The sequence below is a fragment of the Polypterus senegalus genome, chromosome 6 (genome assembly GCF_016835505.1).
Source record: "Polypterus senegalus isolate Bchr_013 chromosome 6, ASM1683550v1, whole genome shotgun sequence".
NCBI lineage: Eukaryota > Metazoa > Chordata > Cladistia > Polypteriformes > Polypteridae > Polypterus > Polypterus senegalus.
Genome location: NC_053159.1, coordinates 15337485 through 15361888, shown reverse-complemented (window position 1 = coordinate 15361888; position 24404 = coordinate 15337485). Strand labels below are relative to the sequence as shown.

Sequence of the window (24404 nt, the reverse complement as noted above, 5' to 3'; positions counted from 1 at the left end):
CCCAGGTGAGGTGTTAAATGGCTTGAAGGACAGGATTCGGCCCCAAACCGATGACAACACTCCATTATAGCCTAAAAGGAAAGCCCACCAATGGTTTCATTTTTGATATAACCTGGGATGAACTGTGGATTATCTAGATCTTTTAGAAAATACCCTGGGATAAGGAAACTCTGCTAAAAAAGGGACTGGGGTGTGTTTTTTAGGGGGTAAAAGAGTGGTGTGTGTCTCTTTAACATATACATGTATATGCTGGCCATATTCAGGTTTTGTCTGTAATTAGGGGGTATATTTTTCTCTTCTATTCCTTTTCTGTTCTTCATTCCCACACTAGTTCGGTTCCATTATAGAGGCGGTTATTCAAGAATATTCCCATTTAAATCATTATGTGTTTTGTTTTCTTTATATATGATATTCTAAGGGGGACAATATGTGTAATTATGTTTGGTTTTCTCAAATATATGCAATGCTTGTTTCTTTGTGTTGATATGGTCTGGGTGGTTATTTTCTCTTTTTCCTGGTTTACAAAAGTCACCATTAGAAAGGGGAGTCATATTATTAATAATAATAATAATAATAATAATAATAATAATAATAATAATAATAATAATATTATTATTATTATTATTATTATTATTATTATTATTATTATTATTAATAATAATATTAGAAAGATAGATAGATAGATACTTTATTAATCCTCAGAGGAAATTCACATAATCCAACAGCAGCATACTGATAAAAAACAATATTAAAGAGTGATAAAATCCAAGTATAAATATATATATTATTATATATTTTATTTTATTAGCACCTTGCCCATTCTTAAATTAGAGCTAAGGTTCCATCCATTTCCTAAACTATTGGAATAAACTCTTACTAAGGGTAAGAGGTTCTTGTGTGTGTCATGGACCTCTCATTGCTATTAGAGGCATTCTCTATAACAAAATGATTGATTGTATAAGTATTGACCCCCTTCAGGTCAGCATTTAATAGATGGCCTAGCATACGTACATTTCTACACAATTTGCTGTTTCTACAGTAAATCAGAATGACCCTGTAAAACTGTGTACGTGAATGCTGCTCAATAGCCGCCCTAAAACCTCCATATATAGAGCATGCTAATTAACCTCATACATATGCAATCAGGATGCTGCAGTCAATTCTCAGGTCTGTCTTTCTGTATCAGCTTTGCTCTGGATGGCGGCACTATGTCTCTCATGTTTCTTGACCGAACTGCTCAAGCTCTGTCAGCTGGCACAAAGATCGTGAGTGAACAGCTGTTGTCAAGTCCAGCCATAAATTTTCACTTGGATCCAGATCTGTACTCAGACTCGACCACTCCAGGGGCCTCATTACTGTAATTGTGTGTGGATTTGAGTGTGAAAATAAGTACATGCTGAAAACAAAAAAGGGAAAAAATATACAAAAAAAAAGATCAGATTTATAAAACCTGACGTATGCACATCTTAATGCAATTTACTGTTAATCAATCAGAAACTGCGTATGTGAATGCTGCTTAAACACTGCCCTAAAACCTCCATATATGGAGCATGCTAATTAATCTCATTCATATGCAGCAGAACTTCATTGACTGGCAGAGAAGCCTCTCCCTCTTGACGCGTCAAGACTCCGCCCCCTGCATTCAAGAGTACCTGGATGAGCTCCACAACTGAGACTTGAAGGTCATGAGTAGCATTATAGCACCTCTCATCTGCACTCTGGGGATCCACAAAAGACACCATTGTCTTAGCAGGTAGCCACTGTTACCTGGCATATGTAATGAATATAATGAATAGTACAGGCCATATGAAACACCAGTTAACTAATCTACAAGCCATCCATCATGTCTGCCAAAACTACTTTGCCTCAAATTAAATGAATCACAGGCTGACCAAGGCCATAAAGACACAATGTTCGCCGGTTACAGCTTGACCTTTTAGGTGGCTTGTGGATTAAGAATGTCACAGCTTGAGTAACAAAATTAGCTTAATTCTCACTCAGTGCCCTTATTGTAATATGAGTGCGATAAAATGATATGATTGCATTAGGAGAACCGGACACGGCTGCAAATTGCCTTTTTATCTTGCCAAAAACATGTTCTGTTTTGGCCATATGTACACCCACACAAAAACTGGATGTAGTGCCTCGCCCATTGGTTAATGGATGACAGCACAGCAGACATGATGGAGGGGAACTAATATACAGTACAGTATGGACATCATAATTATCACTTTTCAGGTGTAATTTGTTTTCCGCATCAACGCACGTTATAATAACAGCATGGGGATGTGAATTATTCTACACGTGAATCATCATTTAGATAGTTTACCTGCATTTCACTAGTTGCTCAAGGGTGTTGTCATTTGTCGGTTTCTCTGAAATGTTTCTAGGTATAGGCGGTCTAGGCAAGCAGCTAGGGCACCCTCTAGTGGCCAGGGTGCATTACTGCAGCGCTATGTAAAGATTCCTATCTTTATTTTGTTTAGAAAAATGTGTCCAGACCGGACAGGAACACAAGGAAATGTTTCTGTTCTGTGCCTCAGCAGCGCCTGCAATGTCTGCACTATGCACAGCACAATCTGCTGCCCAGAAACGGCCCTGGGCCACACAACATTTTTTATAAACGATACAGACCTACGAACACTCGGACTCAAAGCGAATGGATGATTAAATTGTTTTCCATTATTTTCACATACTACAATAACACAAACAACAACAATGATGATGATGATGCAGATAATAGTAATCCTCAACCTGCAGGATATGGCGAAATGAAATTAAACAATCAAAATGGCAACAGGACCGTAGCTCTTCAGTGAATCGCTAAAAGCTGATTTAACCCAAACTATGATCGCCTACCAAATGGACATCCATTAAAACTTCTGTTAAAACTTAGCAAATATCGTCCTCTGTTGCTCACCACCATTTGTGAGATTCGCTCTGGGCACTCTAAAGCAGTTGTGTGTTTTTATGGAGAGGTGGATTTCATACACGAGCATACAATGCGTGGGAATTGTGGGTAAAGGTTCCTAGATAATCGTTATAGTCTTGGTTTCGCTGAGTGTTGTCGTTATTCTAAGTTTTCAATCTATTTTATTAATTTAAACAACATGTATATGTTACAGTAATGTCTAAGTTAAAAAATGATAGATAGATATAATAAGGCGCAGACTCTGCATAATAATAATCTTGTAGTCCATCTGGCTAACTTGTGTTGCTCCAGATGTTTAAACTGTTCCAGTTCCATATCATTTAAATATTTGTTATGGCTATGGATTCAGTTTCTGGCAAATCATTATCTCTGTTGAGTTTACATCTTTGCCTCGTTTTCTCATGTTTTGTCTCTGGGATATCCTACTTCTTCTCACAAGCATAAATACTGTGGATGTTAACTCAATTACTAACTCTAAATTGGACCACTAAGAGTGAATGAGAGTGTGTGTGTGTCTGACTTTTCATGGACACTCTAGTTGGTGTGTATGTATGTGTTGGTGTGTGCACTCAGGTCACTGCAGTGCATTGCTCTCTTTTCCTTTCCAGTGTTTTGTGCTTGAGAGTTCCAAAGCACATACTGTAAGTGTGAAAAACCTCCAAAAATTCACACTAGAGGGGGATGTTGCTGTAAAACCCTGGCTAGTAATACAGACAAACAAAGGATCTTCCTAAAATAAAAGATTTATTTTCAAAAAGGCTCTGTTAAAGAGTGAAGCTCCATGGAGCTGAAAAACACACAAAGGCAAAGAAATTGGGAAACTAAAGAGCACAGAGGTCCAAAATCCAGTGAATAACAAACAACAACAGCAACATTTATTTCTATAGCACATTTTCATACAAACAATGTAGCTCAAAGTGCTTTACATGATGAAGAAAGAGAAAAAAGACAAAATAAATAAGAATTAAAATGAGGGAGCACCAATTAATATAGAATAAAAGTAAGGTCCGATGCCCAGGGAGGACAGAAAAAACAAAAAAAAAACTCCAGACGGCTGGAAAAAAAATAAATCTGCAGGGGTTCCAAGGCCACGAGACCACCCAGCCCCCTCCTGGCATTTTACCTAACATCGATGACCTCAATCAGTCCTCATGGTATTCAGGGTTCTCATGGAAGAACTTGATGATGACGGTCATGTGGACTTCTGGCCGTGTAATCCATCAGTGTAGGGACATCACGGTGCTTTGATTAGGTGGTGATGGCGCAGATCGCCACCACAGACAACCGGAAAAAGAACAGAAGAGAAAGTAGGGGTTAGTAAGGATTTTGAAGCCACCATTAATAATAATGATAATTAATTGAATATACAGAGTATCAGGATTAAACTAAAATGAAGTTATGAGAAAGCCATTTTAAAGTAATGTGTTTTCAGCAGTTTTTTAAAGTGCTCCACCATATTAGCCTGGCGAATTTCTATCGGTCAGCTATTCCAGATTTTAGGTGCACAACAGCAGAAGGCCGCCTCTCCACGTCTTTTAAGTTTTGCTCTTGGAATTGTAAGCAGACCCTCATTTGAGGATCTAAGGTTACGATATGGAGTGTAAGGTGTAAGACATCCCAAAATATAAGATGGAGCGAGATTATTTAAGGCTTTATAGACCATAATCAGGATTTCAAAGTCAATTCTAAGTGACACAGGTAACCAATGTAGGGACACTAAGACTGGTGTGATGGGCTCAGATTTTCTTTTCCTAGTTAAGTTTCTAGTAGCTGCATTCTGCACTCGTTGCAATGGATTGATGTCTTTTTTGGGTGGTCCTGAGAGGAGTGCGTTACAGTAATCTAGTTGACTGACAACAAAAGTGTGAACTAATTTCTCAGCATCTTGTAGTGTTATAAGAGGTCTAACTTTTGCTATATTTCTTGAAAAAATGCTGTCCTAGTAATCTGATTAATATGTGATTTAAAATTCAAGCCAGAGTGAACAGTTACCCCTAAATTCTTTACCTCCGTCTTGACTTTTAATCCTAATACACCAAGTTTATTTCTAATAACTTTATTATATCCATTTTTGCCAATCACTAAAATTTCTGTTTTCTCTTTATTTAATTACTACTCATCCATTTAAAAACACAAGTGAGACATTGTGTCAGTGAATCAAGAGAGTCGGGGTCATCAGGTGCTACTGATAAATATAGTTGTGTGTCATCAGCATAGCTGTGGTAGCTCACGTTATGCCCTGAGGTAATTTGACCTAATGGAAGCATGTAAATAGAAAAGAGCAGCGTACCCAGAATAGAGCCTTGTGGAACACCATATTGAAATATCAGGTGTCTCTGAAGTATAATTACCACAACTAACAAAGAATTTTCTACCTGCCAGGTAAGATTCAAACCAATTTAAGACACTGCCAGAGAGGCCCACCCATTGACTAAGGCGATTTCTAAGAATATTATGATCAATGGTATCATATGCAGCACTCATGAGAACAGATAAACGGCCTCTGTCTGCATTGACCCGCAAGCCATTTACTACTTTAACGAGTGCGGTTTCTGTACTGTGATTTGTTCTGACACCCGACTGAAAGCACAAGGAAACCACAAAGCATATGAAACTCTCCCAAGTGTATTCGAATGAACTGCAAGGAACTGTGGGTTGACCCCACCTATTTAAGGCTGAGGGCAGTCCCTCGATGGTGATGGGCAGGTGGCCCCGCCTCTTGGGGAGTTGCCTACAAAACACAAGGCACGCAATGCATAAAATGGCCAAATATTGTAAGTCATGAATAAAAGTAATAGAAACAATAGCAAAATTAAAAATGTGCGACAATGACATCAAGTAAGAATCTGAAGCCCAATTCCTGATGTGTGCTCAAAGACTCTGATCCCCCCTCCATTGTAGTAACCAGCTCATAAGTGGCTGACTGTTGAGCCGATTGCTTGATGTGCCTTGTGATGATTTGGAGTCATGTCCTGGGTTGGTTCCTGCCACATGCCTGACGTTACCTTTCTAGGCTTCAGCTCCCTGCAACTCTAAATGGGACAAAGCAGGTTCTTATAACAGATTGATCGATTGGTTGCTATTCCAGAGTGGTCCGAGCTCACTGCGGGCGTCTGCCTGCCTCTGATTTGTGAAGTTGTGTGCACATGTCAGCCATTGGGCCCTAAGCATTCAGTAGACGTAGAAATCAAACATGTTGATTCTGGGAGTCTGCTATATCAGCTGCCATGGCTGTCTCCTTGAAACAACTAATACTTTCTGTCATTCTCTCACCCTGTTAAATCCTTCAATCAACATCTACTATCTCCAGGTACCAGAGAAGAAAAAGCAAAATAAGCTTCAGGTCTGCAGCAGCCTTGTCTTGTTATTGGTGTTATTTTCTCTCAGTTTGCTTGTAAATGTGACCTTTCTGTATTTTTGGCACTCCCGTAACAGATTTCTGTACTTGTGTGCCTATTTTCCTCATTATATTACAAATATAAACTCCTCCACATTTGATCGGGCCCCTCCTCATCCCTCTTTCATGAAAGCAGGAGTGAGTATTCACTCAAAGAGGCTCTTCCTCAGAAAGCAGCTCTTTTGTTAATGAAAGATTTATTCCAAAAGCCATGAATATTCATTAATTAGCTAAGATGTCTTTGGTAGTCACAGCTATTGGGCTCCTTTTTTCACTTGGGCTCTGCAGTTTAATTCAAATTTAGCAAAATTAGGTTGGGTGGGCTGTAGGGGAAGAACAACTTCTTTTTAGGTTGCCTTTGCAGTCTAGAAGGAGAGGTTTAATTCACCAACTTGTGCTTGTCTACAGCTGGGATTGTGTGCTGATAATGAGGGTCTGCCATACAGTGCTGGTCAAAGCCCATTTGGAGCCCTTCATTGTCCATAGCAGATAGTTGGTATTATTAGACTTCAGGAACCCCCTAAGTGTCCGGAGCATGCACCCCTTCTGTAGCATATACAGTGACCCTTTGTGTGTATATAATCATTTGGCAGAGGAATCCTTTCATCGGATTGGCTAACCCAGCTGTGGAATGGCCAATAGGGGGAGGCAGCTTGATGGCTGAGGTCTCCAGGACTCTGAACAAATCCAAATCCTATTATGTGATATCATCTGCTGTTGAATTCTGCTCTGTACTTGTTATATTTCTCTTGCACTATTATATTGTATTGAGGGTTAATTGTGTTCTGTTCTGTGTCCTTTCCCAAGGTTTCTTCCATTTTTTCCCTACAAGGGTTTTTTTTGGGAGATTTTCCTCGTCTTCTTAGGGAGTCAAAGCTGAGGGGCTGTCAAAAGGCAATTCCTGTTAAAGCCCATTGTGGCACTTCTTGTGTGATTTTGGGCTATACAGAAATAAATTGTATTGTATATATACCACAGACAGAGCAGCTGCCCATTAGTGTATGGAGCATACACACTTTTATTTTTATTAAAAGCGGCCAGTGGGTAACAGCACCCACTCAGAGTGCCATCAGAGTTCAACAAATGGGAGTGGTGAATCCCCCTCCGGAGTCCAGAGCGTGGGCCCCTACTGTAGTACATATGTGTGTATATAGCAAGGATTTTAAGGAGGGCATGCCCCTTGGTGTGGGTAGCATGTGCAACTTTACTTTCATTAGCGGTGCCCAGCAGGTAACAGTGCCCACTCAGTACCATCAGAGTTAGACAAATGGGAGCGGACAAGTCAGAGTGTGCGCCCCTTTTGTAGCACATACAGCGCCCCTTTGTGTGTATATGGCAAGGACTATAAGGAGGGTGCACCCTTTGGTGTGCATGCCATGTGCAATTTTACTTTTATTAATGGTGCCCAGAGGTAACAGTGCCCACTAATGTGAGCAGTGAATCCCCCTTACTGACCATAGCATGTGCCCCTTCTGTAGCACATTTGTGTGTAGATGCCATGGATTTTAAGGAGGGCTTGGTGTGCACAGTATTTGCAATTTTACTTTAATTAATGGTGCCTGGAGGTAACAGTGCCCACTCACTACCATCAGAGTTTGAGGAATGGGAGCAGTGAATTTCCCTTGCTGACCACAGCGTGTGCCCCTTCTGTAGCACATTTGTGTGTATATACCATGGATTTTAAGGACGACTTGGTGTGCATAGTATTTGAAATTTTACTTTAATTAATTATGCCCAGCAGGTAATAGTGACCACACAGGACCATCAGAGTTTGACGACTTGGGGGTGCAGTGAATCTCCCTCAGTACTTGGAGTGCACACCCCTTTAATAGGACATACAGAGACCCTTGCTGTGCATTTACCACAGACTTTAAGGAGCTGCTGCCCCTTGGTGTACACCGCTACTGCACTTTTACTTTCATAAATGACCCCCAGCATGTAGCAGTGCCCACTCAGAACCATCAGAGTTCAACAACTTGGAGCGGTGAATCCCCCATGGGCGACCAGTGCGTGTGCCCCTTCAGTACCACATTTGTGTGTAAATACCAAGGACCTTAAGTAGCGCACACCCCTTGGTGTATCTCACATGTGCAATTTTACTTTCAATAAAAGTGCCCAGCGGGTAACAGTGCCCACTCAGTACCATCCGAGTTAGACAAATGGGAGCGGACAATCCCCCTTGGGTGTCCAGAGTGTGTGCCCCTTCTGTAGCACATACAGCACCCTTTTGTGTGTATATGGCAAGGACTATAAGGAGGGTGCACCCTTTGGTGTGCATGCCATGTGCAATTTTACTTTTATTAATGGTGCCCGGAGGTAACAATGCCCACTCACTACGAATGTGAGCAGTGAATTCCCCTTGCTGACCACAGTGTGTGCCCCTTCTGTAGCACATTTGTGTGTATATACCATGGATTTTAAGGACGACTTGGTGTGCATAGTATTTGAAATTTTACTTTAATTAATTCTGCCCAGCGGGTAACAGTGCCCAGTGGGTAACAGTGCCCACTCAGTACCATCAGAGTCTGACAACTCAGGGGGCAGTAAATCTCCCTCGGTGCCCGGAGCGCACACCCCTTTTATAACAAATACATCAACCCTTAGTGTGTATTTACCGGAGACTTTAAGGAGCTGCGGCCCCTTGGTGTACGCTGCCAACAACTACTTAAATGACTCCCAGTGGGTAACAGCACCCACTTTGTACCATTAGAGTTCGATGACTGGGAGCGGTGAATCCCCCTCCAGCATCCAGAGCATGTGCAACTTTAGAGTTTGATGACCTTGTGGATCCCCCTTGGTGTCCTCCACATTCATAAATAGCAGCACCAACTCAAATGATGGCTCCCTAGGCGTCCGCCTATGTCTCCTAATGCATTGAATGGCTCTGCTGCCAGAGCACGGAAGTCTGCTAGGATGCAATCTGGTTTTCCTCAACCTACAAGGGTCGAAGCCTGAAGTCATCACTTCTGAAGTGTTTTACTAGCCACCGATCCAAACACAGAGACCCAGGGACAGCCAAAGAATGGCAAACATGAAGCAAAATCACAAACCTTAATGGTGTAGCTCTTGAGCCTTCTTCATCTTTGGCTTAATGACTGCTGGATCTGATCAGTGCACCCGCTGCCTAATTAGGTTCCACGTACATTGAGCAGGCAGACAAGGAACACTAAAAAGATACAAAATTGAAATATAATTAATAAAACATACCATATTAAATAAATAAAATCCGTGTTGATGTAAATATATCCCTCATCTTTTCAGGCCACTCCACTGTCTTCTTGTAGTATCATCTATTAAGTTCAGATCCTTGATGCTCGCCTACGGGGCAGTCAGTGGGTCAACATAAGGAGCCACTGGTAAGGTCCTGTGCTCCTCCTCGCCCACTCAGGTCTGCTAAAGAATGACGTTTGGTCTCTTAATGGCATCAAATCTCAATTCAGGCTCTTTTCATGTGTAGAGAAGGAGCTGCCCACCTCCATCTGAACTGCCGGCTCCTTCATTGTGTTTAAGAAGCATTCTAAGACTCTCTTGTTCTATGAATATTTATCTGTTTGATGATTTCTTTGGTTCTTAATAGCTAAGAAAAAGAATAGCAAGTCATTTGGCTTAGAGCTCTTCATTTGTTAGGGTCACTTTTGTAAGCTTCTTCTGTTCCCAGACTGTCCCCCAGACTGATGTTCACTCGATTATGTCGGCCTCTTTTGTAAGTCGCTTTCAGTCACTTCTGCTAAGTGAATAAATGGAAATGTAAACGGCGTTGAGCTTACACCATGGTGCCTGTCTATCACAAGCCACGCTAATTCTGAGCCTGCACCCTTTGGGGTTTCCTATTTTGCTGAGATACAGAGTGTTAAATCTGAATGAAAAAACAACACAACGCTAACAAATCTATGCATTTTGCCACTCTGTGATAACTCATCAATATTTATGAGTGGGGCGGAGCATTCAACCAAAACACACAAATGGTGTGTAAACGAGAAGCTGTAAAGCCAGTTTTAGAAAAAACTGAAGCTGAACCAGTAGTTGAACTGGGCAATAATGACGGCAATGTGAAACCGACACATACGTCACTGTGCGATGATACGCCTGGTCAATTCGACTAGCAACTAGGCGACAAGACTGATTCCAGGGCTACAGGGGTTGAATTATGAGGAAAGAATAAAAGAGCTGAGCCTTTACAGTTTAAGCAAAAGAAGATTAAGGGGAGACCTGACTGAAGTGTTTAAAATTATGAAGGGAATTAGTCCAGTGGACCGAGACTGTTAATTTAAAATGAGTTCATCAAGAACATGGGGACACATGTGGAAACTTGTTAAGGGTAAATTTCGCGCAAACATTAGGAAGTTTTTCTTTACACAAAGAACGATAGACACTTGGAATAAGCTACCAAGTAGTGTGGTAGAGAGTAAGACTTTAGGGACTTTCAAAATTCGACTTGATGTTTTCTTGGAAGAAACAAGTGGATAGGACTGGTGAGCTTTATTGGTCTGAACGGCCTGTTCTCGTCTTGAGTGTTCTAATGTTCGAATTCACTCCCATAAAGGTTCACCATGGTGCAGGTAGCTTTGTGGCAAAAAAATGATTGCGATCAAGTGGAAGGAGAAGAAACACGTGAGTGCCCCCTAAGCATTCTTCACAATGCAGCAACCGTCAATGCTCGTGTCAGGGGAAATATGAACGTCAGTAAACCTTGTGCTGTGGCAGCCAACAATAACACCACAGGGCTTGTCGATCGTGCGGATCAGCCAGTGACATTCTCTCGTGCTCAAGAGACAGGAAAAATATAAGAAATATCAGCAAAGAAACGTACCTCTTCTATTCGGTTTACGACATCGGGCTATGTGTTGGTGACTGTCTCAAAACATGTCGTGTACTAAACCTGTAGCAGACACTAGACAGACCTTTCCTACTGTATTTATGTAGACATTCTGCAATTTACTGTACGTGTTTCTGTCATACGTTATAACATTTTTTCTTATTGAAAGAAAAATCATTCAGCATTTTTGGATCGTTTCTCACGGGTAAGCATAAAGCTAAGGAGGCTGGGAGCAAGTGTGGGTGAATATGTCAGAGTGCCCTCTAGTGAGCTGGTATCCCATCCAGGGTTTCTGCCTGCTGTGAGCTTGGCACCTTCAGAATAGGCTCTGGCCCTCTGTCACCCTACAACTGGTCTGAGCTGGTTTAAAAAATGCATGCACATGCAATCCCAATTAACTGTTACAATAAAGTGTTTACATATAATTACTTATTAATTAGTGATAAAGAGCTCAGCTAGACTTAGACATATAAGGCAGTTGAAGAGAACTCGGCTTCCACCTCAACTCTGAAATGTGCTCATGGAGACCTTACATTAAATTTGATGTGATTCTCTCGGTGAGCCCTCCATGTTCCGGACCAAGTTTATTTTTGAAAGACATTTGGTGCCATCTAGTGGTGGATGATAGGAATTCTGTATACGAGTTTAAGCCTAGAGATGATTAAGGGATGTGCCATTTTAGCATTTAATCCTTTTGTTGATACCAAAATTCAAAATGCTCGGTTCATCACTCCAACTTCAAAGGTTAATTTAATGTCAAATGGTAAAAAGCTAGTATCTAATTTTAAAATTTCATATCAAGCCTACAAATAATCATAACACTTTGATATTAGGAAAGGGATTAAATGATAAAACGGCTCACCATAGTTTTATCTAGTCAATGTTTTGTGCAGAAAAATGTAGGAAATTTACGTAACAAAAAAAGAGGACAACGTGCCCAGTGTGGATTTTGCAATTAATTTAGACTTTTTGACTTTGAAAGAAATTAAGCTCCAGGAAGGAACGTTGTTTGCCTTTTGAACATCCCCTGTACATCATCGGTGGGCTCATTTTCACTATCATAAAATCTCTGCTGTGCCTGTCCTCATACTTGTCTACTCCTTCACTGGACAAGTTTTTAAGTACACTACATACATGTCAGAAGTTTTGTGGACACTTGATCTATATGAGCTTGTTAGATGTTCATTCATTTTCCACTGCTTATCCAGGTCTGGGACAACAGTCCGAGCAGTTAGGCCCATGCATTCCTTTCCCCAAACTCACTTGCCAACTCATACTGTGGGATCCCATGATGATCCTATGCCATCTGGGAGATATAATCTTCCCACCGAGTCCTGCTTCTTTCATGGGGTCTCCTACCATATGGTCATGCCCATAAAACCTCCACAAGGAAGTGTCTGGGAGACATTCCAAATCAAACGTCCAAACTACGTCCTTTGGCTCCTCTCGATGCGGAGAGTCAGTGGCACTTCTCCCCATCTCTGTCTCTAAGAGCATCCAAAATCATCATGAGCATTAATATGGATTTGGCCCTTTGCAACTATAAGAGCCTCCACGGCTTTCCACAAGATTTTGAAATGTGTGAATTTGTGCCCATCGAGCCAGAAGAGCATATTTGTAAAGGGCAGGTATTGATGTTGGGTGGCACGGTGGCACAGTGGTAGCGCTGCTGCCTCGCAGTTAGGAGACCTGGGTTCGTTTCCCGGGTCCTCCCTGCATGGAGTTTGCATGTTCTCCCCGTGTCTGCGTGGGTTTCCTCCCACAGTCCAAAGACATGCAGGTTAGGTGGATTGGCGATTCTAAATTGGCCCTAGTGTGTGCTTGGTGTGTTTGTGTGTGTCCTGTGGTGGGTTGGCACCCTGCCCGAGATTGGTTCCTGCCTTGTGCCTTGTGTTGGCTGGGATTGGCTCCAGCAGACCCCCTTGACCCTGTGTTCGGATTCAGTGGGTTGGAAAATGGATGGAATTGATGTTGGATGAGAAGACTCGGCTCGCAGTGGGTATTCCAATTCATCCCAAAGGTGTCCAGTAGGGTTGAGGTCAGGGCTCAGTCAAGTTCCTGCATGTCTTTATGGACCTGGCTTTGTGCTCAGGAGTACAGTCATGCTGGAACTGAAAACTGTAGCCACAAAACTGGAAGCACACAATTGTTTAAAATGTCCCTGTATGCTGTAACATTAACATGACCCTGCAGAGAAACCCAGGAGCCTTGTCCCAAACCCTGAAAAACAGCCCCAGGCCATCATCCCTCCTCCACCAAACTTTACCGTAGGCTCTAAGCCGGTCATTCCCAACATGGAGTGTACGCCCCACTGGGGGGCAATTCGAGAATTTAGGTACGTTAAACAATTTATAAAATGAAAATGATAGAAAAAAATAAACAATTTTTATTTTTATTTTTTACAGAGACATTTATATAAACATAGAAGGGATGGTGAAGAACCCTTTATGATTTTACAGAAAACTTGGGTTTTTCTACTTAGGGGCATGGCCAAAAAAAGGTTGGGAACCACTGCTCTAAGCAATCCAGATGGTAGCGTTCTTCTGGCATCCACCAAACCCAGGTTTGTCCATCAGCCTATCAGAAAGTGAAGTGTGATTCACCACTCCCGGTAACACATTTCCACTGCTCCAGAGTCCATTGGCGAGGTGCTTTACACCACTCCAGTCGACGCTTGGCATTGCATATGCTGGTCTTCAGCCATGGAAGCTCACTTCATGAAATTCATAATGTACGGTTCTTGTGCTGATGTTGCTTCCAGTGGCCATTTGAAACTTTGTTCTTTACGATGCCACAGAGGAGAGCTGATTTGGGCTTCATCTCTGGGAGTGTGAGTGGCCTACCACATCATGGTAGAGCTGATGTTGCTCGTGGACACTTCCACTTCATGATAATAGCACTTTCAGGAGTCCGCAGGTCCATCTTAACAGCATTATAGGCCCCTGGGCCCCTACCTACACAACCACTCACATGAATAAAAATGTAAATGGTCGATTAAATGAAACTTTTACTGTACGTAAAGTACATGCGTGAGTATGAACAGTACAATGCTTGCGTAACCATAGCGTCCACTGGAGCACACGTCACGTTAAGTATACACATTGTATAATGAGGACGTGGGACTCAGAGTCGTAACCTTAGAAAAACGTTTATTCAACGAGAAGCAGGAAGTTCCCAACTCTTCAACAACCTGGGCATACCGCAAAGCATCATGGGAATAGTAGTCCTATTACTACACCCCCTCCTTTTAGCTTTAGTCGTCTTTTCTTTTTCTGTTCTTTCTTTCACAACAACACATAATGAACACTTTTTTTTTCTTTCTTTCACACAGCAAAACATATGCAACCACTTAGATTTAGAACACTTGTGCGATGTTATTTTCTCTGATAGTTCACAAATCCATTCTGTCAGGCGCTTTCACCATTCGACCAGACCTAGTAATAGTTCCTGTGGGTCGAAGATGGCTTCTATTTCGCCTCAAAGTACCCCTATCTGTTTCTACCACATATGATCTGGGAGTACTGGCAGACCTGACAACTGCACCACTAGTTCTTTCTGTAGTGATCCAAACCTTCTGTCCAGGTGTGAGTTGTGACAGAGGTCTGGACCTGTGTCTCCTGTTGTAATATTTTGCCGGCTGACGCCGTCCCTCTTCATCCTTCATTCGAAAAGCAAGCAGGTCCGGCCACTGAGGATCCATTTTAGCTGTTGGTTGGGGTAGGGACGTACGCAGGTTTCTCCCCATTAGCAGTTGGGCTGGCGAGAACCCATGTTCCAGTGGAGTGGCTCTGTATGCCAGTAGTGCTCTGCTATGATCAGGATCCTTCTTCCACAAGTCCTTTATAGTCCGCACTGCACGTTCGGCCTCCCCGTTGGCTTGGGGATAACGTGGGCTGCTGGTGACATGTGTGAACTGATACTCCTCTGCAAACATTTTGAATAGCTCTGAAGAAAACTGTGGCCCGTTATCAGAAACAACAGTCTCTGCGGTTCCATGTCTTGCAAAGATCTCCTTGATAGCTTTAACGGTGACTTCAGCCGAAGTGCACTTAAGCTCAACTATCTCAATATATCTTGAGAAAAAGTCTATTAAGAGAAGGTATTGTCTCTTGGACCATTCAAAAAGATCCATACCGACCTTTTGCCATGGGCGGTCTGGGACCTGAGTTGGTATCAGTGGTTCGTGAGACTCTACCCTGTGTTTTTGACATATCTTGCAGCTATCCACCATGCGACCAATCTCTGTGGAGATGCCTGGCCACCACACAGACTCTCGAGCTCTGGCTCTGCACTTGGAAATCCCCTGATGGCCTTCATGCAGACGCTCTAGAATGTTTGCTCTGAGGATATGTCCTTTCATCAGAAGATCGTTTGCAAGATGAAAGTCCATTCTATGCTGCCAAAAGGGCTTAATGTCTGGGTCTAGCTGGCATTTCTCTGGCCAACCAGTGGAACAGTGCTCAATCACATTTCTACACACATAATCTTCTTTTTGTGCCTTCTTTACAGTCTCCAGCTTCCTGTCTGAGGCTGGGAGACCGATCACCAGACTGTCAACAAAAACTTCCACCTCTTTTCAAACTGCAGCTCACCTGCAGAGGGCGGACCAGGTAGCGGTGCTCTAGACAGGGCATCAGCTGTGACGAGGTTCTTTCCTGGCACATGAATGATATTAAAGGTAAAGCGTAGCAGTCTTAAACGAAACCTCAAGACCCTCGGAGGAAGATCGTCCAAGCCCCTAGTGCTGAGCAGAGGGACTAGAGGTTTATGGTCTGTCATTAAAGTGAAATGTAGACCCATTAAGTATGATGACAGTCTTTCACATGCCCATGTGACAGCTAACGCTTCCTTTTCAATTTGGGCGTAGCGCCTCTCGGTGTCTGTTAGTCCTCTTGAAATGTATGTAATGGGTCGCCATGAACCATCTTGCTGCTTTTGTGTAAGAACAGCTCCAATCCCATATGACGATGCGTCCGCTGCCACTCTTGTGTCTGCCATGTTAGAGTACTGAGCAAGTACTTCTGGAGAGCTTAGTATCCCATTCAGTCCTTGAAAAGCTGTTTCTTGGGGTTCTGCCCAACTCCATTCATTTCTCTCCTTTTGCAGATCCTTTAATGGCATTGTTATTGTGGCGAGCTGTGGCACAAACTTTGCAAGGTAGTTGGCCATGCCCATGAGACGTCGCACATCTGCCACACATGTGGGTTGCGGCAGCTGTTGTATCGCCTTGACTTTGTTTGGGTCGGGCTCAATGCCATTTGCGGAAACCTTGTGACCCACAAACATGATTTCAGTCTTGGCAAACTCACATTTTTCACTTAAAGTGAGTCCTTCATTCTGAAACTTTTGGAGCACACGGTGAAGTCTTTGGTCATGTTCTTGTTTGTCCCTGCCATAGACAAGCATATCATCGGCATGGCAGATGACTCCCTCAAAGCCCTCGAGCATTTGAGACATCCTCCTCTGAAAATGCTCTGGTGCCGAATATTCCAAATGGGAATGCGGTTGAAATGATATCTCCCAAAAGGAGTGATGAAAGTTGTGAGGGGCCTTGACTGTGGAGTAAGAGGGATTTGCCAAAATCGAGGTCGAGCGTCCAGTTTTGTAAACACCCTGGCATCTTTCAACATTGCTAGTGTTTGGTCTACTGCTGGAAGAATATGACGTTCTCTTTTCACTACTGCGTTTAAAGGTGTGAGATCTACACATATCCTAGGTGGCTTCCCACCTAGTTTGGGGATGACTACCATGCCTGAACACCATGCTGTTGGCTCAGTAACCTTAGAAATAACTCCCATTCCTTCCATTCTGTGTAGCTCTGCACGCACTGCATCTCTGAGGGTGGAGGGGGACCCTTCTGGGGGCAGACAGAGCCACCGGTGTAGCTCCCTGTTCAAGCTGAATGCGGTAAGACTCTTGTAGCTTGTCTAAACCCTGAAAAACATCTGGATAAGCAGCTCTGAAATCTACATCAGACTTCATAACTGTGTGTACTCTGTACACCAAACCCAAAGCTTCACATGCTGGTCTGCTTAATAGTGGCTGAACTAGCCCTGAAACCAGGTAAATATCCTCTGATGTACTGCGGCCTTTTGCTATTATTTGTGCTTTATAGCAGCCCTTCACGTTAAGTGGGTATCCACCAGGCCCTAAAAGAGTCTTTTGGGGTTTCTGCAGTGCTCCATCTTGTTCTGGTATGTACCACTTCTCAGGAATGGACGTAATGTCTGCCCCAGTGTCTAACTTAAACTCAACATTTTCGCCATTCATTAGGACTTTTTCTACCCGTGGTTTGGATCTCTCAGTCCCTACTTCTCCCAAAAACACAAACTCTTCGCTGTTATCTTGACATTCTACAACCTCACGTAAGCCTGCAGCTTCACTATTGCGACAAACTACGGCAAAATGTCCCTTTTTTTATGACACTTACGACATTCAACGTCTCTAGCGGGACAGTCTTTCCATGAGTGTATATTTTTACGTCCACAGTGGCCACACTCTTTAACACTCAGCTTGTCTGGTCCCTGCCTTTTCTTTGTCTGTTGCCACGTTTTTGGCTTTGCTTTCTTCACGTTTGTCCGTATGGCGTCCAAGTCTTTTCCTCTTGTACACTGCTGAGCAATATTGTTTGTTGTTTCCTCACAGCTTCGCTCTGTCTGACCTTAAGTATGGCTTTAGAAAGTGTTAAATCTGAGTCCAGTTGTAGCTGTTCTGACAAATTTTTGTCTTTAATGCACCTAAAATATGGAATAGCCTGCCAATAGGAATTCATCAGGCTGATACAGTAGAGCACTTTAAAACACTGCTGAAAACACATTACTTTAACATGGCCTTCTCATAACCTCACTTTAACTTAATCCTGATACTCTGTATGTTCAATTCATCATAATAACTATTCATGGTGGCTCTAAAATCCGTACTGACCCCTACTCTGTCTTCTGTTTCTTTTTCCGGTTTCTCTGTCCACCAACCTACTCAAAGCACCATGATGCCCCAGCATTGATGGACTAAAAGCCAGAAGTCCACGTGATCATCATCATCATCATCATCAAATCCTTCTGTGAAAACCATAAATCCAAAGAGGACTGTTTCATTTATGTTAGGTAGATTGCCCAGAGGGGACTGGGCGGTCTCGTGGCCTGGAATCCCTGCAGATTTTATTTTTTTCTCCGCCGTCTGGAGTTTTTTTTTTGTTTGTTTTTTCTGTCCCCCCTGGCCATTGGACCTTACTCTTATTCTATGTTAATTAATGTTGACTTATTTTATTTTCTTACTGTGTCTCTTATTTTTCTATTCTTCATTATGTAAAGCACTTTGAGCTACATTTTCTTTGTATGAAAATGTGCTATATAAATAAATGTTGTTGTTGTTGTTGTTTAATGCCAACCACAATTCTATCTCTTATAAGTTCCTCCTTAAGCACTCCAAAACCACAGTTCTCTGACAACTTATGTACAGCTGTGATGAAGGACTCTGCACTCTCCCCTTCTTGTTGCCGTCTTGAGTTAAACTGTGCTCTTTCAAAAATAACATTGTGTTTTCCCACATAATGCTGTTCAAATGCTGATTTCTTTTTATCTGCATCAGACAGAGGTAAAACCGCCAAAGCATCATCTGCTGCGTCTCCCATGGCTATAAGAGCGAATTCACCTGATATTCCTCCGTTTTTTCATTGAGAGCTGTTGCAATTCTGCACCTTTCGAATCGTCTGATCCACTTCGGCCAGTCTGTGGGACAGGAAAAGTCGAACGGCTCTGAGAGGGGGTTATTTGCACAGTTGTCGCCATCCTGGTTGGTAAATCCCTGTTCCTCTGAATTTCAGGATCCAAACTTTCAGATGCGTCCTCCTGCTGCACGTCTCGCTCCGTCTGCATGTGCCTCACAGCGACTCTCAATCACACCAGCTGACTCTTCCTGACACAGCCGTGCACACTGTCTCTCATCTGTTCTGCGGCGGTAATAACAATATCTTCCGAACTTTTAAAACAGACTGGAGGCTCACAGTTCGTAGCTTCTGACACCATGTATAATAAGGACGCGGGACTCGGAGTCGTAACCTTAGAAAAAAGTTTATTCAACGAGAAGCAGGAAGTTCCCAACTCTCCAACAACCTGGGCATACCGCAAAGCATCATGGGAATAGTAGTCCTGTTACTACACACATGGCCTAAATCATAGAGATATGGAGGGAAAGCTAATTATGCCCGGTGTCATATAATCAATGATCTCTTCTAACACAGTCCATACAGCACATTCTTTTCATTCCTGATTGGGATGTTGGAAGCAGATCCTATCAGAGAAACAAAGGCCACTAGAGGGAAGTCAACCCAAAATGTGACACTGGGGGGGATACAAACTAGGACATTTTAGAGTCTCTACCTTGGAGCAAACAGGAGAACCCAGAAAATTCCACAAGAATGCAAAAATCCATGGGTGTCAAACCCAAGACCCCGAAGCTGTGAGGCAGCTGCGGTGAAAGCACATTTTTGGCCTTCTGTAGTATATATTTAGTGTATTTGGAGCTCTTCCACAAACAGACGTCTGTGATGTTTTCATGCTGACTGATCACAGGTTGCCAACAAATTAAGAGTGAAAAGCAGTCGAGTTCATGCGGTGTAACAGGCACTTCCCCTTTGTTGCTCTTGGTTTGTTTCTCACCTCATGTGTCCCACCCAGAGAAGGTTTGCAATCACATATTTGACCTTTAGCCTTTTATTGCCTTCACTTTTACATAATATAAAATGAGGTCAATCCATATCTGACCAAGCTTATCTGATCTGGTGTGGCTAAACAGAGGAACAAGGTTGAGTGCGGTAATAACGTCAGAGACAAAAAGAGGAAGTGTTTGAAGAGATAAAGGTGTTGCTGCAATGCGTCAGTCCGGGGACCTGATAAGAGACTCATTCAAGATGGTGTCCCACATGCATGCACGCATGGGAGGAAGTCGAAGGGCCTAAATGTGGGTGAACTAAAAGAGTTAGGGGTCAATGAATCACACTAATGCCTTCTCTCCCTCTTCCGCAGACTTCCAGAAGGGAAGACCAAGTAAACTTCCTAATTCTGGCATCAGACCACGCCCTTCTGCTGACCTCACTTCCACCCATATCCCTGTTGAGCATGAATAAAGCCAAGACCTCCACACATCCAGATCAGTCACATATTGACTCAGTCTTTGATGATTACTCGTTTTTTTGACTATTGTAGTTGTATTGATATATGGTGTGAACACTAGGGGTCACTGTTGCCCCTTAAATGCAACAGACAGACACACAGAACATAGGGTAAAAGCACCAAGAAGATATTTATTAATTATTTTCTTCTCCAGCAGTGCCCTCCACGCACCACAGCCACTATAATAAACAGGTAAATGCAGTACAATGCAAGTGTTGTCCACCTCCTCCCGACTCTGGCTGGCCTGCTGGGTGTTTTGCAGTCCTTTAAATAGTTTTTTACCCGGAAGTGCTTCTACCCTTCTGTCCATGTGACCTGCCAGCACTTCCGGTTCAGACGGAGAATTCAAGCTCTTTAATCAGCCCGGTAGTACTTCATGGCTTCCGTCCCCGTGACCTTCTAGTACTTCCGGGCTAGGTGAAAATCTTGTCTCCCACCTTTGTTCCACAGTACCCCCTGGCGCCACCCAACAGGGCTGAGATACCGAACTCCAAGTCCCAGGATGCCCTGTGGGAATCCGGGGCACCCTTACACTCCAGGGGAGCTGCCAATTAGCGTCCTGGGGGAGAAAGTGTCCTAGAAAAGCTGCCTTCCTCCCATCCTTCCAACTCAAGAGCATCCTGGCCGGGTTGAGTTGCCAGCCATCTCTTACAACGAGGTGGATTCCCCAAAACTTCTCCTTTGTTTTGTCTTTTTACAGTGGCCATGGCAAGTCAATTTAAATGTATATAACATCCATCCATCCATCCATCCATTTGCTAACCCGCTGAATCCGAATACAGGGTCACGGGGGTCTGCTGGAGCCAATCCCAGCCAACACAGGGCACAAGGCAGGAACCAATCCTGGGCAGGGTGCCAACCCACCGCAGGACACACACATACACACCCACACACCAAGCACACACTAGGGCCAATTTAGAATCGCCAATCCACCTAACCTGCATGTCTTTGGATTGTGGGAGGAAACCAGAGCGCCCGGAGGAAACCCACGCAGACACGGGGAGAACATGCAAACTCCACGCAGGGAGGACCCGGGAAGCGAACCTGGGTCTCCTAACTGCAAGGCAGCAGCACTACCACTGCGCCACCGTGCCGCCCATGTATATAACACTTTTCCTTAAATTTTGTTTTTTCCAAATTTTGCCTTTTTTCTGTGATTGAGATGCAGAATTGGGGTCACTTCCTGGAGTTCTCTTTCACTTTCGAGGAAATGGAAATTATGTTAATAGCAGTGCCACAACAAAAACCTTCCTCATAAATTTTTTGATTGAACGTAGTACCCGGGAGTCACTTCTGATGATATTTTAGCCAAAGGCATTTTTAAGCCACCGTTGTTATGATTTGGGACATCCTTTCCTTTTTTTTTTTGTTGTCAATTCTAGAGTCCTGTTTTGACGTTTGTGTGTCTTGTGGATTACAAACTGCCTGAAGCAGGAGCCTGAGTTGCCTCGATGGCTTGCATACTATAATAGTTTTAGATAGCCAATTAAAAAGAGTTCTTTGGCTTGACTTGTCATCATATTCTTCTGTGAAAGAAAGGAGTTTGATTTTGAGATTCGCCTCAGTTGGTACAAGCTGGATTTTACTACTGTGAAGATGTGTTTGTCAAAACTTAATGATGACTTAAAGACGATACCCAGGTTCCTGAGATTGTTATGAATTTTTGCTGTCAGTAAGTGCAAAATTCATTAGTGAAAGAAGTAAGGCAAAAGATAATGACCTCTGTTTTATTTTCATTCAGTTGGAGAAAATTTGTTACCATCCAAAGTTGAACATCATCAATACACTCCATCAGCTTTTTTACAGATGAAGCGATGCCAGGCCTAACTTTAAGATAAAGCTGAGTATCATTAGCATAACAATGGTAATCGACACTGCGTTTTTGAAATATGGACCCAAAAGTGAGCAGATATAAGGCAAATAATACGGAGGCCAGAACAGGGACTTGGGGAACACCTTGTATGAATGGAGCTGGCTGGGAGTAATCATCACCTCTGTTAACCGACATCGATCTCTAACCTTTTAAGAGGGCAACAAACCATTTCAGTGCATACCCTTGAATGCCGACCTCACACTCAAGCTGCTTTAACAGAACCCCATGGTCCACCATATCGCTGAGGTCATGCAGCACTAAAATAGCACAAGAACCCGAGTCCAAGTCAGGTTGGGGAGCATGCACTGGTACAGCTTGTTGCTGCACCCACCACATGACAAAACAACTTGGGATCCCGGTTGGCAAACCCCCAAGCAGATACATGGTCCTGTCCCACCCTCTGGAAATGACCCACTATCTGCTGCAGCCAGGTGTTACATGGGCATCCCCTTGGCCTGGTTCCACCACTAGGGTCCTCAACGGTGAGGATCCTGCGAGCCGGATCACCCTCGGGGGATCACGCCACATGGCCATAGTGCCATAACTGACCCTTCCTTACGATGCAGGTAATAAGCTTCTTCAGAGACTCCATGAGCAACCCGATTAGTGGGTTAATAAAATATCATGTCACCTTCAACTACTATGAAATTTTGTAAAACCAGATTGAAATACGTCACCCAGATTCCATCCAAAGTTGATCATTTTTGAATGTACTATTCATTTAAGTAGACTCTGTAAATCAATGGATGACTAAATAAATTGAGTTGTTGAATAAACGATTGAAGCATCATTTCGAAAGACCAAGACTCCAGTGAATGATTTCCGATACGTTTGCGTTGGACTGAGGAGACGGGTCGAACTGCAGCCCATAATAAGGTGTTACGTATGTCACATAACGGCCAGAACATCAGTCACGAAATGCCTTCTGAGTCAGATAACCCTAAACTTAACCACAGTGGGCATTCGATGGGCGTTACATGACTAATGTTGTAGCCGTTACGTAATGTTGGGGCTTTACGTGTGTGAGCTCATAGATGTAGCGGGCTGCAGTTACACTCTGCTGGAACTGAGGGACATCTCTGAAGAAAAATCATTTTCCTTCTTTTCGAAGGAAACATTAATAAGCACGGTTGGAATCAAGCTGTGTGCCTGACAAGGCTAGAATAGAATTGAGAGACTGCACGGTGAGGGTGATTAATGTGGAATTTTAATCTATCCTTTTATGATTAACATTGATAAAAAGGAAAGACACCAGCAATCGATGGTCTTATCCTGCCGCCTCGGGACCTTCACGTCAGCTCAGTCCTCTCTGCTCACTGCCTCATTGGATTTTCATTTTTCTTCCAATAAGATGTGTTGTCCCGTTAGGCTCACATCAATTCCACTTCAGCGTCGGTTATGGATTTGCTCTTCTCAGTCTCTTTTTGCAGCTGCTGCTTTGTTTTGCCCCCTGATAGTGAAGGCGGGTATGTGTGCTTTTAACAAATTAAATGGTTGTTCAGAGTCGGCAGGAATCTTCTATAGGCAGACGTAAGAAAGAAATGTTACAAAATGAGAACGCAAACGTATTAACGGCATCTAACTGCTGCTTCATAAATTATAAATTAATGCCACACATTTTTTTTATTATTAAACATATTTCTCCTTAACTGTTTAGCCACCACAGGGCAGCAGACGGGTGATCATGGGAATGGGGCTGCTGCTCTAATGAGAAGGGTCTGACTGCACTGACTGCACTAGCTATGACAAAAAGCCCTTTCCGTCAGATAACCCTCCCACAACCCTAATATTAACCATAGTGTAACGGGGCCCTAATGATAACCGTAGTCTAATGGAGACCTAGTGTTAACCATAGTCTAACTGGGTACTAATGTTAACCATAGCCTAATGTGGCCTTAATGTTAACCATTGTCTAATGGGGCCCTAATGTTAACCACATGTCTAATGGGGTCCTAATGTTAACCATAGCCTAATGTTGCCCTAATAACCACAGTGTAACAGGGTTATAATGTTAACCATAGTCTAATGTGTCCCTAATATTAACCATAGTCTAATGGAGTCCTAATGTTAACCATAATCTAACGGGGTCCTAATGTTAACCATGGTGTAACGGGGCCCTAATGTTAAACATAGTCTAATGCGATGAGTGTTACGTGACTGACATTGAGGGCGTTTGGTGACGACCGACCTCATAAGGTACTTCAGTCTGCAATTAC

At 43.0% G+C, this 24404-nt stretch overlaps 1 protein-coding gene across 1 annotated transcript in view; it reads left to right on the top strand.

The window, feature by feature from the left end:
• Window positions 1-24404, top strand: part of igsf21a (immunoglobin superfamily, member 21a) — a 777574-nt gene that overhangs the window by 738771 nt on the left and 14399 nt on the right. The gene's annotated exons all lie outside the window — the stretch shown is intronic.